Source organism: Apodemus sylvaticus, chromosome 2, assembly GCF_947179515.1.
Source record: "Apodemus sylvaticus chromosome 2, mApoSyl1.1, whole genome shotgun sequence".
Classification (NCBI taxonomy): domain Eukaryota; kingdom Metazoa; phylum Chordata; class Mammalia; order Rodentia; family Muridae; genus Apodemus; species Apodemus sylvaticus.
In genome coordinates, this window is record NC_067473.1 from 40943330 (window position 1) to 40957482 (window position 14153).

Genomic DNA, 14153 nt, shown 5'->3' on the forward strand with positions numbered 1-14153 from the left:
CGGGGTTTCCACCGCTCATGGCCTTGTTTGGCACTGTGATCCTCATTCTTTTTCAGCTGGAAAACCAATTAGCATTCTTTTTTATATTTAGGTGTTGGTGCTTGGGCCTTAGAACAGCTTTTGGCCTTCTGCCCGCATGGCTGTGGTCTCTAGGGCGAGGCCTGACAAATTAAGATAAAACCGTTACTTCATGTTTTTCCTCCAAAGAGAAAACAAAAACTGTTTCCTGCTCTTATTAATTAGATGGAGTCGATGTCCACATATAATAAAAAGGTAGGCATAATCAGGGTGTCAACCCTGAACCCTTATCTCTCTCCCCCCAGGCGGAGTTCCCCTACAGGAATGTGAGAAGGAAGACCAGTCCTGTTAGAACTAAGCTTTTCTTCTCTTGGGAAAAAATAAAACAAACTCTCAAACCGTCCTTATGGTCAACAGAGGCCTCCGTCTAGTGGCTTGCCTTTGTCAACTGCGGGGTCATCCTTTGGCCTCGGTGGCATTTTTGCCTCACAGGTTTGATTGATGTCACTTACCTGGAGGAAGGAACTGTTAGGAGATTCCAGCCCCGACAAGTGGATTAGTCATAACAGGCAAGAGGGTACTGCCCAGTTGGAACAAAAGAAACAGAGCCAAATAGTTCTGGATCTTGAAAGGCAAACAAAATAGAGTTCTTGTCCCAGGAACGTAGTTTATGATTACAGAAAGCCCTCTCTGGGCCGTTGTGGGTGGAGGAGAGGAAGAAACGAGGTCGGAATTGCCTGACCGACCAAGAAGAGACGCGTTCCTCTTGGTAAGCAGCCTTTGCCATGGTAACAACCTAATGCCACAGATCAGAGGAATGCGGTCCTCCAGTGAGCAGACCTCGGCCTGGCAAAGTCTCCCAGATGATGCAAAATACTTAGAAAGGAAGTGGGAAAACAAACAGAACAGGAGCACAGCCATGTGACTGCAGATTGAAGGCAAAAAATAAGTCACACACCCGCATCAACAGTGCGGGGCAGCTACAACAGTGGGGTTGTGTCCTGGGTACCAAATGTCCATCTCTTTGCTAGAAACAGCCTGCGGGATTACTGATTGGCCTTCAAGTCTGTCTCTGTAAATAGTGGGAAGTGGCATCCTTTAAGAAAAAAATATCAATTGAAAGACTTCTTTAAAGACTTTGTACAGACCGTTTTCTTTGCTACAGATTCTATTCTGGAGCTGTATGATTTAACAAAGGGTCTGTGTTCTGACTCATCCGGAAATTTTTTAGCCATTTTTTTTCTTTCTGTTAGGTTGCTGTCACGGGCAGAGAATGGTCATCTGTAATAACGCAAGGGAGTGACTTGAACATGCCCAGCCACATGCGAGAGAAATGTAATAGACTAGTGTCTAAGTGCCAGAAATTGCCCAGGCCCTTGTGCAGGATTGGCTGCATAACCAGATTTGCTAAGACAGTCTCAGCTTAGTCCAGTGGCTCAGGTTCAGTCACAAACTTGGCTCCTTGCTAACAAAAGTGCCCTGTTTGGGATGATAAATAACTGATGGCCCTATTCATGCTCAGAGGCCAAGGGTCTGCTAACTGCTCTTACTTCATCTACAAGGAACATTATTCTAAAGTTTTTCAAAGCTCAGAACCTGAATACAATACATAAAGATATAAACCTAAAAGGAACGGAGAGATGACTTGGTCACTAAAGTATTTGCTCTGCAAACATGAGGACCTGAGTGTGAATTCCCAGATCCCCATGTAAAACTCCCGTGCAGTAATACAAGCCTGCAAACACAGCACTGGGGATGTGGAGACAGGAGGATCCCTGGGGCTCTGTGTTCTGCCAGTCTAACCAAATGGGTTAGCTCCAGGTCCACTGAAGACTTGTCCAAAAAGGTAAGTTAGAAATTGAGCAAAGAGAGTATCTGGTGCCAACCTTTGCCCTCCACGTATGCATACGTTCACATGTGTACACACATGCATACGTTCACATGTGTACACACACGCATAAGTTCACACATGTACACGCACACATATGTTCACACGTGTACACACACGCAACTGAAATACAATAATAAAATTTACAAGAGTGATCATTCTCTGATGCCACTAAGAGAACATTCAAATAGTTTCATTTCATCTACAAGAAACACGAGGAAGAGAATCCCCTTTGCTGGGGCCAGGAGAGAAACTGCCTATTCAGCCTGCCTTTAGGAAGAGCTGGGAGTTACCCAGGAGGCTACCTACAGACACCCAAACATGCATGTTTCTGTCAGGTGCAGGACGGCAGACAGTCATTTCAAAATCAGACACAAGGCTGCCTCTTTCTGCGCCTCGCAGCCTAGAAGCATCTGTGAGGTGTTCATCCTGAGAACAGCTTCAGAGGGTCTATGCTGTTCTCAGCTGCACTGCCGTGAGGCTCCTCTCTGAATTAGAATGGAAACTCTTTGATCTCTTTTATATCTAAGTTTAAACCATGGCCTGGACCCAAAAGGTAGACTAATTTTGGCAACTTCCCCTCTACACTTTTATCTAAAGATAAAAGCAAGGTTTGCAAGTGTAAACAGAAGGTGTATTTCCCCAGGCCCAGCAACCAGTATAAGAAATAAACGACACTCGAGAGTCTGGTGCTCAGTCAGGCTCTGACGTCTTCCTCTCTGGTGCCTCATTCTCTGACAGCCATCAGGATGATTTCCTTCTATCTTGAACATGAAGATGGCTCAAAACTAAAGAACAAATTTCTTGGATTTAGGAACCCAGACGGGATCGAGACTCCCTAAAAAGACTGACTGAGTCAACTAACACGGACTCTTGTGGGCTTCCAGAGACTGAACCACCACCCAAAGAACATACATGGGTTGGACCTAGTCCCCTGCCCACACATATGTAGCACATGTGCAGCTTGATCTTCATGAGGGTTCTCCAGCAACTGGAGCAGGGGCTTACCCTGACTCTGTTGTCTGCCTATTTCCCTAACTGGGGAGTCTTGTCCAGCCTCAGTGGAAGAGGATTTACCTACTCCTGCAGTGACTTGAGGTACCAGAGTGGATTGACACCCACGATGGACCTCCTCCTCAGAGGTGAAGGGGAAAGGGGATGGGAGGAGGTGCTGTGAGAGGGGGACTAAGAGGAAGGGGCGCTTTGAGTGGAATGCAAAGTGTGTGTATATATATATATATGTATATATATACACACACACACATATATACATATATATGTGTATATATACACACACATATACACATATATATATACATGTATACATACACATACACATATACATATTGCTTCAAGAATATGTATGAATGCTGGGCAGTGGTGGCGCACACCTTTAATCCCAGCACTCTGGGAGGCAGTGGCAGGCTGATTTCTGAGTTTGAAGCCAACCTGGTCTACAGAGTGAGTTCCAGGACAGCCAGGGCTACACAGAGAAACCTTGTCTTGAAAAACAAAACACAAAAAACATACAAACAAAATATATGTGAAGCAACTTCCTGAAGCAAAGGGAGTGAGTGACTGTTCTATTGTCACGTAAAATTTAAAAAATGGGAGATAGAGAGATGGATCAGTGGCGAAGAGAAATAGCTGTTCTTTCACAGGACCTATAGGCTCAGTTCTCGGCACTCGCGTGACTTGGTTTACAACGTCTGTAACTCTAGTTCCAGGGGATCTGACATTTTCTTCTTGTCTCTGAAGGCACTTCACACATGCGGCAGGCGCACTGCAGGGAACCATGAAGTTGGCCTGGCCTACCAGAGTTTTTTTTGGGTTAGAGTTCATGGTTCCTAGGCACACTGTGCCTTCCAGTTCCTGAGAGACTAATGCACTCACTTCCTCAGGCTGCTTTGTGTTTTTCGGCATGTTCCCTTAGTAGTCAAGAAAACATGGAAGCTTGACAGGACAATTGGTCTTACACATTCATCTTGTGTACCCTGTGTAGTTTGCAAATGTCATTGTACCCTGGCAACTACAACTTTTTGAGTTCTGAGTTCTGGCCACTGCCATTATATTCTGTTTCTGATAAAAAATATAAAGGTCTGATTGCTCTCAATTAAACAGTCACGGCCTCAGTAGTCCTGTGGCCCATTCAACTGGCCTGCTTTAATTTCTCTCAGCCATATCAAGTGACCTTGGCCTGGAAAGAAAGTGCGGGCACGTAAGTGTACTACACACTTATAGCAAAGTATTCATGTGAAAAAAATAAAAATAAATCCTTAAAAAGTTTAACAGAAAACTATGATTTTAAAGTTACAAAATTAACTTGGGACCTAGATTTGAAGAGTTTCATGTGGGTTCTGCCAATATCTGGGTGATAGTGAAATCCTTTAACAGCTGTTTTTCTTGTGTCTCAAGGGGCTGGACTTCGAATGGTGACTGACAGCTTGCTAATCCCAGCAAGAACAGTACAATATGGACCCCAAACAAAACCACCCCAGAGCCACACAGAGAAGCAACAACTCACGTAACCACAGCCTTTATACCATGTGCCTTTATCATCAGCAGACTACATGAGAAGCTCTAAGCCAAAGGGGACCCCATGCAACCCACGTAAATTCATAGAGCTACAGTCCCTTCCAGAATGGAATATGGGACAGTTGGGTTCTAAGGGAGGGAAATAGTCTACTCACAAGGTTACAAGTATGAATAGACAGAGGTAGCTTGTCTGAATGCTAACTAGAAAGGATCTGAGCAACGGAATTTAACATACTGTTGTCAGGGAGATTTGTTTTAGATTTAATATTGACAATTTGGGACAGAAAATTTCTGATTTTCCTTTCTCAATATCCAGGAAAACTGGTGAGTTCATTGAAGGGTCCACTAACAGATATTACAAGACTTAAACACACTAACATTACCAGTGCTGTCCAAAGTACAGTAATTTAGCCAGCGTTGATAACCAGAGTACACCATCACAGGGTTGGCTAGAGTCAATAAAAACAATACAAAGGAACCCGTGGCTTTAAACGTTCTGATGTAGAGAAATGAGCTATCAGGCCTGGCTAGAGGATGTCGCAGCAGTTAGGTGCTTGCCTTTCCAGAGAATCTGAGTTATATCCAGTGTACACATTGAATGGCTTGCATCTCCTAGGAACTCCAAATCTGGGATACCTTGATGTTTATCCTGGTCTATGTAGGTACTGACACACATTTAACACACACGCGCACAAACACACACTTAACTAATACATCTTTAAATAAATACAAATTTGATATTAAAAATAGACTTAATTTACCACTGGAAATTGGAAATCATTATTCTGGGTTAACTGATGGAAGCAGCATTGTATTCTGGGGAAATGTAAATTATTTATTAATTTGATTTTTAAATAAAATTGCCTTTTCTTGTTAGATTATTGTCTTCAGAAATGGGTGCATAGTACTACTTTATTTGGGTTTCCAGGGGTAATGTTTTTCCAGGGTTCTGGGTGAGAGGATATGACTCAGGCATGAGAAATACTAAGTTCCCATTAAAGTTTCCTGGCATGTTGGAGACCAGGTGTTCCTCACAAAGAATGAGAGTTACATCACATCATAGCTAAGATTCAGGTCCTGTGTGATGAGAAGCTGGAGAGTTTTAAAGAATTTCCTTCTAGAAAAGACAAAATGGCAGCATAGCCTAAGATCAAGAGCCAATGTTTAGATTCAAACGAAGCCAGCAGCCAGCTTGTGATTCCCATATCCTCCTGGGTGGCTCTGTCTGTGGTGCCGCTGGGCAGCATAGTGCTGAACACTCCTCTTACTTATTTATTTATTTATTTACTTTTGTTTGTTTGTAACATGATTTTTTTTCACTGTGAAAGAATAGAATTTTTATTTAGATTGTTATATCTAAGTACACTGTAGCTGTCTTCAGACACACCAGAAGAAGGCATCAGATCTCATTAAGGATGGTTGTGAGCCACCATGTGGTTGCTGGGATTTGAACTCAGGACCTTTGGGAGAGCAGTCAGTGCTCTTAACCGCTGAGCCATCTCTCCAGCCCAAGAATCGAAATTTTAAAGTGGTTTTCAAATGCCCTTCCATTAAAGTCTAACAGGTTTTCTGTTCGGTCCCTGGCTGTGATTACATCCCATGCTCTTGTGAATGGTTCTCTTGTTATCATGCTTTCTAACTGATTATTGACTATGTGAAGAAAGGCATACTTTTCTGTTGACTTCCGTAGCTAGTCACCTTCATTTATTGAGAAAGCCTCCCCTTAACCTCTAGTCATTTTCACTCTTATTATTTTCTTGGTTAAACAAAGATTTATATTATTTTTAAATCAGTTGGTAAGATTTGCATCACACAGGGAATGCTGCTGGCCTTCTCCCTGAAAATAAGATAAAAATCTGCAGTTGGCTTGTTCTGTTAGTCTCATAGAGGTCACACTCTTAACATTCTTTTGGTAGAAGTTTAACCTGTTCCCCTCTCGTGCCTCGACAGAAGCAATCCTGATTTGGCTAACTGTTTTCACATGCTGTTGCTATTGTGACCATCGCTGAAGCTTACGGTTCAGGGATAAGGAAATGGCAGAGGGGAGGCTTCAAGAAAACTGCAAGATGACAATGACAAGAGACACGAGGAAATCATTCTCAGCCTGCTGGCCACACAGCTTGTTTCTATTCTTAACCAACGCTGGCCTTCCCCACAAGAGCACCCTCAGGGTCAGGGTGTGCTCCCCCTGCCTAGGAAACTCTGCAGCAGATTTCCTTTGACTCACCCAGCCCTTCAGCTGCAAGGCCAAGGTTCCTGTGGAAGGGAATTCCTGAGGCTTTGATTGTTGCTAACTTCCCTTTCCAAAACCGATTGCTTCATAGACAGAAAGGCTTTCTCTGTTCCGAACACCCAAAAGAATTTAGGAAAAAAAAAGCAGGTAAACAACTTTTGGGTGGTACTTTATATCTTTTTGTTACAAATGAAAGGCACGTTATCTTTAATCTGTTTAGTATCTCCAGACACACACATACTCGGAGAGACTTGTGGACGATATGGTGTCATATTATATTTTTCTCAATCCATTCAGAATAAGTTGGTTTTCTTTCTTTGCTGTCCCTGGCTTCCTGAGTTCACCTTCCTAAAACACTATAGAAGAAAGATCCCAGGCTGTCTCTAGCCATGATCAATGACTAATGTCTGCCTGGACGTGGTAAAGTTGATAGGAGCCTGATGAGCGATTGCTATGTTTACATGTGTGTGTGTGTGTGTGTGTGTGTGTGTGTTAATTTTATATAATTGGGTTTTGTTTCTGATGTTGGTACACAATCTTAGAGGTGTTGCTTCTATGAAGATGCACACAGCTATAAAATGAGAAGTGTTCATTATATTAATGTGGAACACCAAATACCTAACCCATTAAGAGTTCTCTAAATGAGATAGCCTTAATAGGAAACATCAAATTGTTGATTGGTATCACTAATAAAGCTTAAACTACTATGTCTAACTGGAAAAACAGTTCTCATCCAGCATTTTCTTGGGATAATGTTTAATGGTGCCCTTTAGTTATTACTGAAATTTGTATTTTAGTTCCAGTTCCAGTGTTTGCAATCAATACTTTTTAACAGAGAATTTAAGAAAATAAAAGGCATCCCAAAAGTAAAAAAACAAAACAAAACAAAACAAAAAACAAGGTGGGGGGAGGAAAAAACTCAAGCCAGTTCACATGATACTCTAATTGTCCTGTTTATAAAATTACCAGTAATACATGAGACAGGTATTTCCAGGTCCAAATATAGGATTTAATTCACAGCTCAAGCATGTCAGTTGCCTATCAGCTAGAAAGATAATGTGAAAATTGATGCTTTTCTCTGAAGGGCAGTTTTATATTTTTGTGACATCAAATGAATATCACAACCTAAACCTTAAACTTTGCAAAATATTCAGGAAGCAGTTAAGAAAGCATCAACCTGTGTCTTCAAGAAAAATCCAGAAATCTATTTGTGACTGCAGTTGGCAGAGGAAAAAGACTTAGAGGTGGTTTAGAATTCATAATAAAAATTTAACTCACTATGTTTCCATATGCACATATTTCTAGTATTTTCCTTATTTACAGACCCACTGAGATGACTCAACAGGTTTAGTCAACTACAGCTTTGAGGTGGGCAGAGAGAGGATTGACATTGCAAATTAGTCTACTATCGCCTTAGTAAATCATTTCCATAACCTAGCAACATGACGCATGAAAATGTGTCCTCGTAGTTCATTTAGAAGAATATTTTGCTTTTATTAATTTTCCAGTTTCTACTAATGATAACCCTATAATCCCCACAGCTCTACATCATAATGGCTCTGCTTTGCCAAGGCAGCAGTGCAGCCTGCAGGGTAAGTTCATGATGTTATTTTCCACTTGGTTCCCAGTGCACCATCTTCCTAGGTACCTGTTCCAGCATACACTTGAAGTGTCTGTGCTTTGTACTTCTTCGCATTGGAAAGGAAGGCAGTCCCTGTACCTGTCCCTGAAAGTGGTGTGAGAATCCAGTGAGCGGGCACAGAAAGCAATTCCAAGCACATAATAAACATCTTAAAAATTTGGAAGAAATTATGTAATCTATGGGTTTGGTGAATTCCAGATAGACTTAGGAATGTGAATGAATAACAGAGCAATCAGATTGTTCATTAGAAGTGGAAATGATTTAAGCAGGAGGGAGTTTTGACAGTTCCCAGTTAGACTTGCCTTGTCTCTGTCCGATAATGCCTTGCATCAGCCTTGGACATAAATTCTGATGCCCGTTTATTTTACACAAAACTAATTCCAGACTCCGTCAAGAATGAAAGCTGCACAGCAAGTGAACTATTGTCAAAGAGTTTAAAAGCCATTATAACAGTTTCTCAGTAATGAACAAAATTAATGGGTTTATCTGACTTAAAATCAAAATGCTTATCAACTAAAATGGCTTCTTTTTATATATAATACCTTCTTTGGTTATTGTTATCTGCATAAAACTTCTGCAGAAAGCATACAGTTAGAATAATCATGTGTGTTATCCACAGTTTGTGTATTATTTATTTAGCATTGGCTATTACTGCTTTATTAAAAAATCTACACAAATAAGAAAACTCTCAGGCAAAGTAAGTCAGTTTGAATTACCTAAGTAAAAGTAAGATTGCACTATTTTAAAGATTAAAATGTTGTATCATACACTTTTAAATAGGAAAGAAATCTTAGAATTCTTGCACTCTAACTTCCATAGGTTTACACTTGAGTCATCTGGGATTTCCAGTGAGTGCAGACTACCTAGAGAATGATAAAAAAGAGAGTCCCGACATGAAGCCACACCCCTAAGCTTCCTGTCCAGCATTTTAAAATTCTCCCATGTCACTTCCTTCTTGCAAAAACCTCCCTTGGTGATTAAATCAAATGATTCATTTATACACGGTAGGTGACAAAAGACATTAGGTCATCTCTGACATAACACAAAGTACCAATTCTGGCCCTTTATCTTTTATGTACATTTCAAATGATTTATTGTACAGATATTCACAATTTATATCAGCCAGGATGCAAAGTGAGGCAGGATTCAGATGCAAAATAAAGGAAATCATTGCTAAGAACATTAAAATTCTCCCCACAATTCTTAACATGACAATAAATGGGAGGGGTTTTTTTGTTTATTTTGTTTTGTTTTGTTTTGTTTTGTTTCTGGCCTGTCATCTTTACCTTGTATTATTGCATCAACTCTTACTATCATTATCCTTCCTTGTAGGAGAACAGAACATATCTCTGTTCTTGACAGAGAAGAGCACTTGAAAGAAGAGCATTTGAAAGCACCAGCTTGACCCTGAGCCCTGTCAGTCCTAAACAGACCTCACATGGGTGCAGACATGAGAGCCACGCTTGCAGGAGAGAAAGTGCTTCTGCTTTTATGTTCCTAAAAGGGTTTATGAGTAAGATGTACATATTGTATCACTGTCTTCTTATCTAAGGATCTGAGGATTCAAGATAGAATAATTGGTGTTTGAGGACCATTACATAAAGGTAGTCCAGGCTCACAGGTACTGATTTAATCTGCAACTGGCACTGTCCTCTGCTTCAACACAATGACATATTCAACACAAGAGGCCAGGCTGCTTTCCTATAGAACCTGTATTAATTCTAAAGAGCAAACACATCTCTTACCGATTTTACTAATGAGAACAGTTTGGATGCTGGCAAGAGGAACAGTGTATCAAGTTACTTAATTACCCCATCATTAAATTCTTCTTTTTAGCCTCAAGACTGAGTAGGACTAAGACTACTGTCTTTTCCCATCTCACTGCCTGGTAAACTTCTTTTCTCAAAAGTCCCTTCTCTCTCTCTCTCAAGCCTCTCTTTCTACCTTTCCTCAGGCAATCAGTAAACCCCTTCTCTATGATTCAGAAATACAGCGAAGAGCATGTGAAGAACATTTGACACCCTGGGTCAACATTATTTATTTTATTCTTTATGTTTTCTAGATCCCACTGGAATACAATAATTGGGTCTTACTTATTTGTCCATATCTCAGAAACACATATATAAACACAGCATTCCCACTGCACATTCTAACACCCTAAGGTATGGGTTGAAGAGATGGCTTATTAGGTAAGATAGAAACAAAATTACGTATTCTAGCTAGCCTGTATAAAAGACACACAATCCAGGTACTTTATTTACAAGCTGTAAGCCTAGGTTGGGCAGGTTCTGGAGGCATTTTACTTATATTTCAGCCACATGTCTCTTGTGACTTGCTGTTTCTCCGGGCTACTTGCTCATGGTCTGTCTCCTCCCATGGTGGCTTCCACCTTTCTTTGTATCCTTTCTTCTTTCTCTCCTCCAGTCTCTACCTGTGACTATCTCCCCCCACCCCCCACCCAGGTAACTGGAAACCTGCCTACCTCTATCTTCTGCCCAGTCACAGGATTTAGCCCATTATTGACCAATTCCTTTGAGGAACAAGGTTGGCATTTGAATACATAGCAGCATCAGACCAACCTCCTATGACAAAATGTTTAACACACAAGCACAGAACCTGAGTTGAATTGCCTAAATTCCTCAAAGTGATATTAAAAACCTGGGTTGGAGTCATTTGCATGTAATTCCATCACGGGGAGGCAGGAGTAAGAGCACCCCCAAAACCATTGGTGGATCAGTCTAGTTATATTGGTAAGCTCCGGGTTCAGGGCGAAGCACTGTCTTGAAGAATAAGATGGCAGACAGAATCAATCAGCCTATGGCCTCCACACATATGTGTATATATGTGTGTATACACATGTACATGCACACACCCACTCTGACACCCACATCCCTCTCCACACACATAAATAAATAAAATTCTAAAGTAAAATTCAGAGTTTTAAATGAATTTCATAATGTGATCTTAGTAGTCAATTCATTATTAAACATTCCCGTATAGACTATATCAATTCTCTCAAATCAAATTTGTTCATATTTTTATACCATATAGATGTTCATCCTCAGTACAAGTAAGCAAAGATGCAATGGCCTCATAATCTTAAATTAGATTTTGCCACTTTAGTGCTTGTCACAAACTTGTGAAAATTATTTGCTGTTTATAGTTGTTTTAATTTTAGGATTGTGAATATGAAAAGTACACACATATACAGCAAATTTTGGTTTTTCACTGAGCTCCCATCTTTAAATATGATGCATTTGGGAGAAGGTATTAATCTATCTTGCTTAAAACCATCATTATATCAATTGTTTGAATATAGCTCTATTACCAAGCTCTCTGTTCAGATGTCTATATATCTATATCTACATATAAAAGCAAGCCAATCATATATATGATACATATCACATAAATTATCACATGTAATATATGTTATGTATATGTAATATATATGATCATATATGTAATATATTACATATATATCATCTATATCATGTTGGTTTTTCTACGCAGATCATCTGTCTACACCGCAGCACAGGTCACCTGTCTGCCCTCTGCATGGGCCACAGGGATGTGGTGGAGATGTGGGCCGCAATGAGATACACCAGGCCGAACAGTTCCACGTGGGACTTTATTTAAGATGGGGAAAGGGGTAGCGGGCAGGAAGAAGGAAGGAAAGAGAGAGAGGGGAGAAATGCTACCCAGTTATATACAGGTGATGGCATAAATTGCAGGTAAAGGTGGGCCATTGAATTCTGGGTGTATGGTGGCTGTTGCCTTGGCAACAGGCCTATAGTTATACAGTTCTAATTGTCCCCTATATGACATCACAGGCTTCGCAGGTCTTCGTACCAGCATATGATACACCAATGAGTTCTAAGGATGCCTCTATTTCTGCCTCCCAAGTAATGGAATAACAAGCAAATAGAACTTAAAAACCAAGTCATATATGATATCATATATATCATATATGGCTTGCTTTTTCTTTACCTTCTTAAATGAGTTTTATTAGTTGAAAGGATAATAACCAACCAAAAAATAAAATCATTGGAACTTTGGGAGATGAGCTAAGTACATACATGAGACTCAGTTGGTAGAATGACAACCTAGCACATCTAATGCCCTGGGTTAGATCCACAGTACCACACAAACAGGCAAAGTAATATCTACTATAACCCCAGCATGATGGTAGAGGTAAAAGGATGAGAAGGTAAAAGCTAGCCTTGGTTACAGGACTTTAAGATCCTGTCTCAAAGCAAATCAAAAGTTGGATAAGAGGACATTATCTATAAACAGCATTCTTCTTGGAGAGAATCCTATGCTCCTTTTGCTCCCAAATAACTTGAGGGCTTTATAAACTTGCTCTGACTTTTTATAACTCCCAAATAAATGACACAGAGACTTGGTATTTTTATTGAAAACCTCCAAGCCTATGCTGGGCAGGTTCCGAGCTATTCTAACCCTACTAAGCTACCTACCACCCAGTAAAAGTTCCTGTTCCTTGCCATCTGGTCCTGCCACGCTCATTCTGGTTCATGTGTGTCCTCAAGGCTACTCTCCCATGTGACCTCAGGGTGAAGCCTGCTGGCCCATCCACATCATCTCTCTACACCTTCCTCTCTTCCTTCTTTCCCCTCTTTTCTTGTGACCTCCAGTATGGGATCAGGAGTTCTGTCTTATTCTCTTCTGCCCAGCTAACTGGTTGATCACCTCTTATTAACCAGTCAGAAGGTGATGGAGAAAAATGTTTACAAAACACTTAGACAGGTGATGCTTCATAAAAAGTAATATTTCAGTCAGACCTGTACGCAACTCTCTACTTGTTTAGAAATACTTGCCATTTGAATACCATGAAGGCAACACTTACACAATGAACAAGGAGATTATCTTAACATCTATCCTAAAAGGAACTTAGAAAGTACCAGAGAATTTATAAGATTAAAGAGATAGCTCATCAGTAGAGCATGTACTGTTCTTAAAGTAGACTTGAGTTCAGATCATAATGTCCCCATACGATTGCTCACAACTGCCTCTAACTCCAGATCTCAACAATACAGAATCCTGTTCTTGCTTCTGAGGTCAACTGCACTCATGCATGTACTTATATATAGACATACATATATTAAAAATAGAAATAAATATTTTAAAAACATCAATTAACAGATCACATGATTAATTTCATTTCTCTTTTCAATACCCATATTTAAGAAAGTTTTTAAAGATAGTGTGATATTTGAAGTATAAATCTTATTCAAGTGAGTGAAGACAGGAAATGGTTCCTACAAGAAAGACAACCTGTCACCAACAGCTGCCAAGAGAAGACCTGTTGAGCTACATGGAATTGTGAAAATCCAAGGTTGAGCCCATCAGCTTTAGGATGCTGACCAAGCCAGCCCAGTCAGTCAACAGGGTCCCAAGGGCAGAAGTGAGGATTAAAAAGAAAAAGACAATTAGACAAATATTGTAACATAACATGACTCCAGCCAGTGTTGAAGCTGAAGGGGCTTTAATTTTTCCAGCCAGTTTTTAAACCATTCTAGATACTTGCAGAGACTAGGATCATTTCTTAGAACAAAGACAAAGTGGTTAAACAAGACAATGAACACAGAGATCACAACAGTTAGTAGTCAAACAAAGCAATAAACAAAGTCCTCAAGTCTCTGGGTCTGAGGTCTTATCAGGATTATCAAGACAAAAGGGAAGTCACACATTCCTTGGCTGTGCTCACCTTGATCCTTGCATTAGCCCAAATGTGAATGTTCTTACTGAGCCTACTTCCTTGAGCCCAGTGACAAGTACTTGCCAAATTTCTATAACTGGTACCAAAATCTCTTCACAGG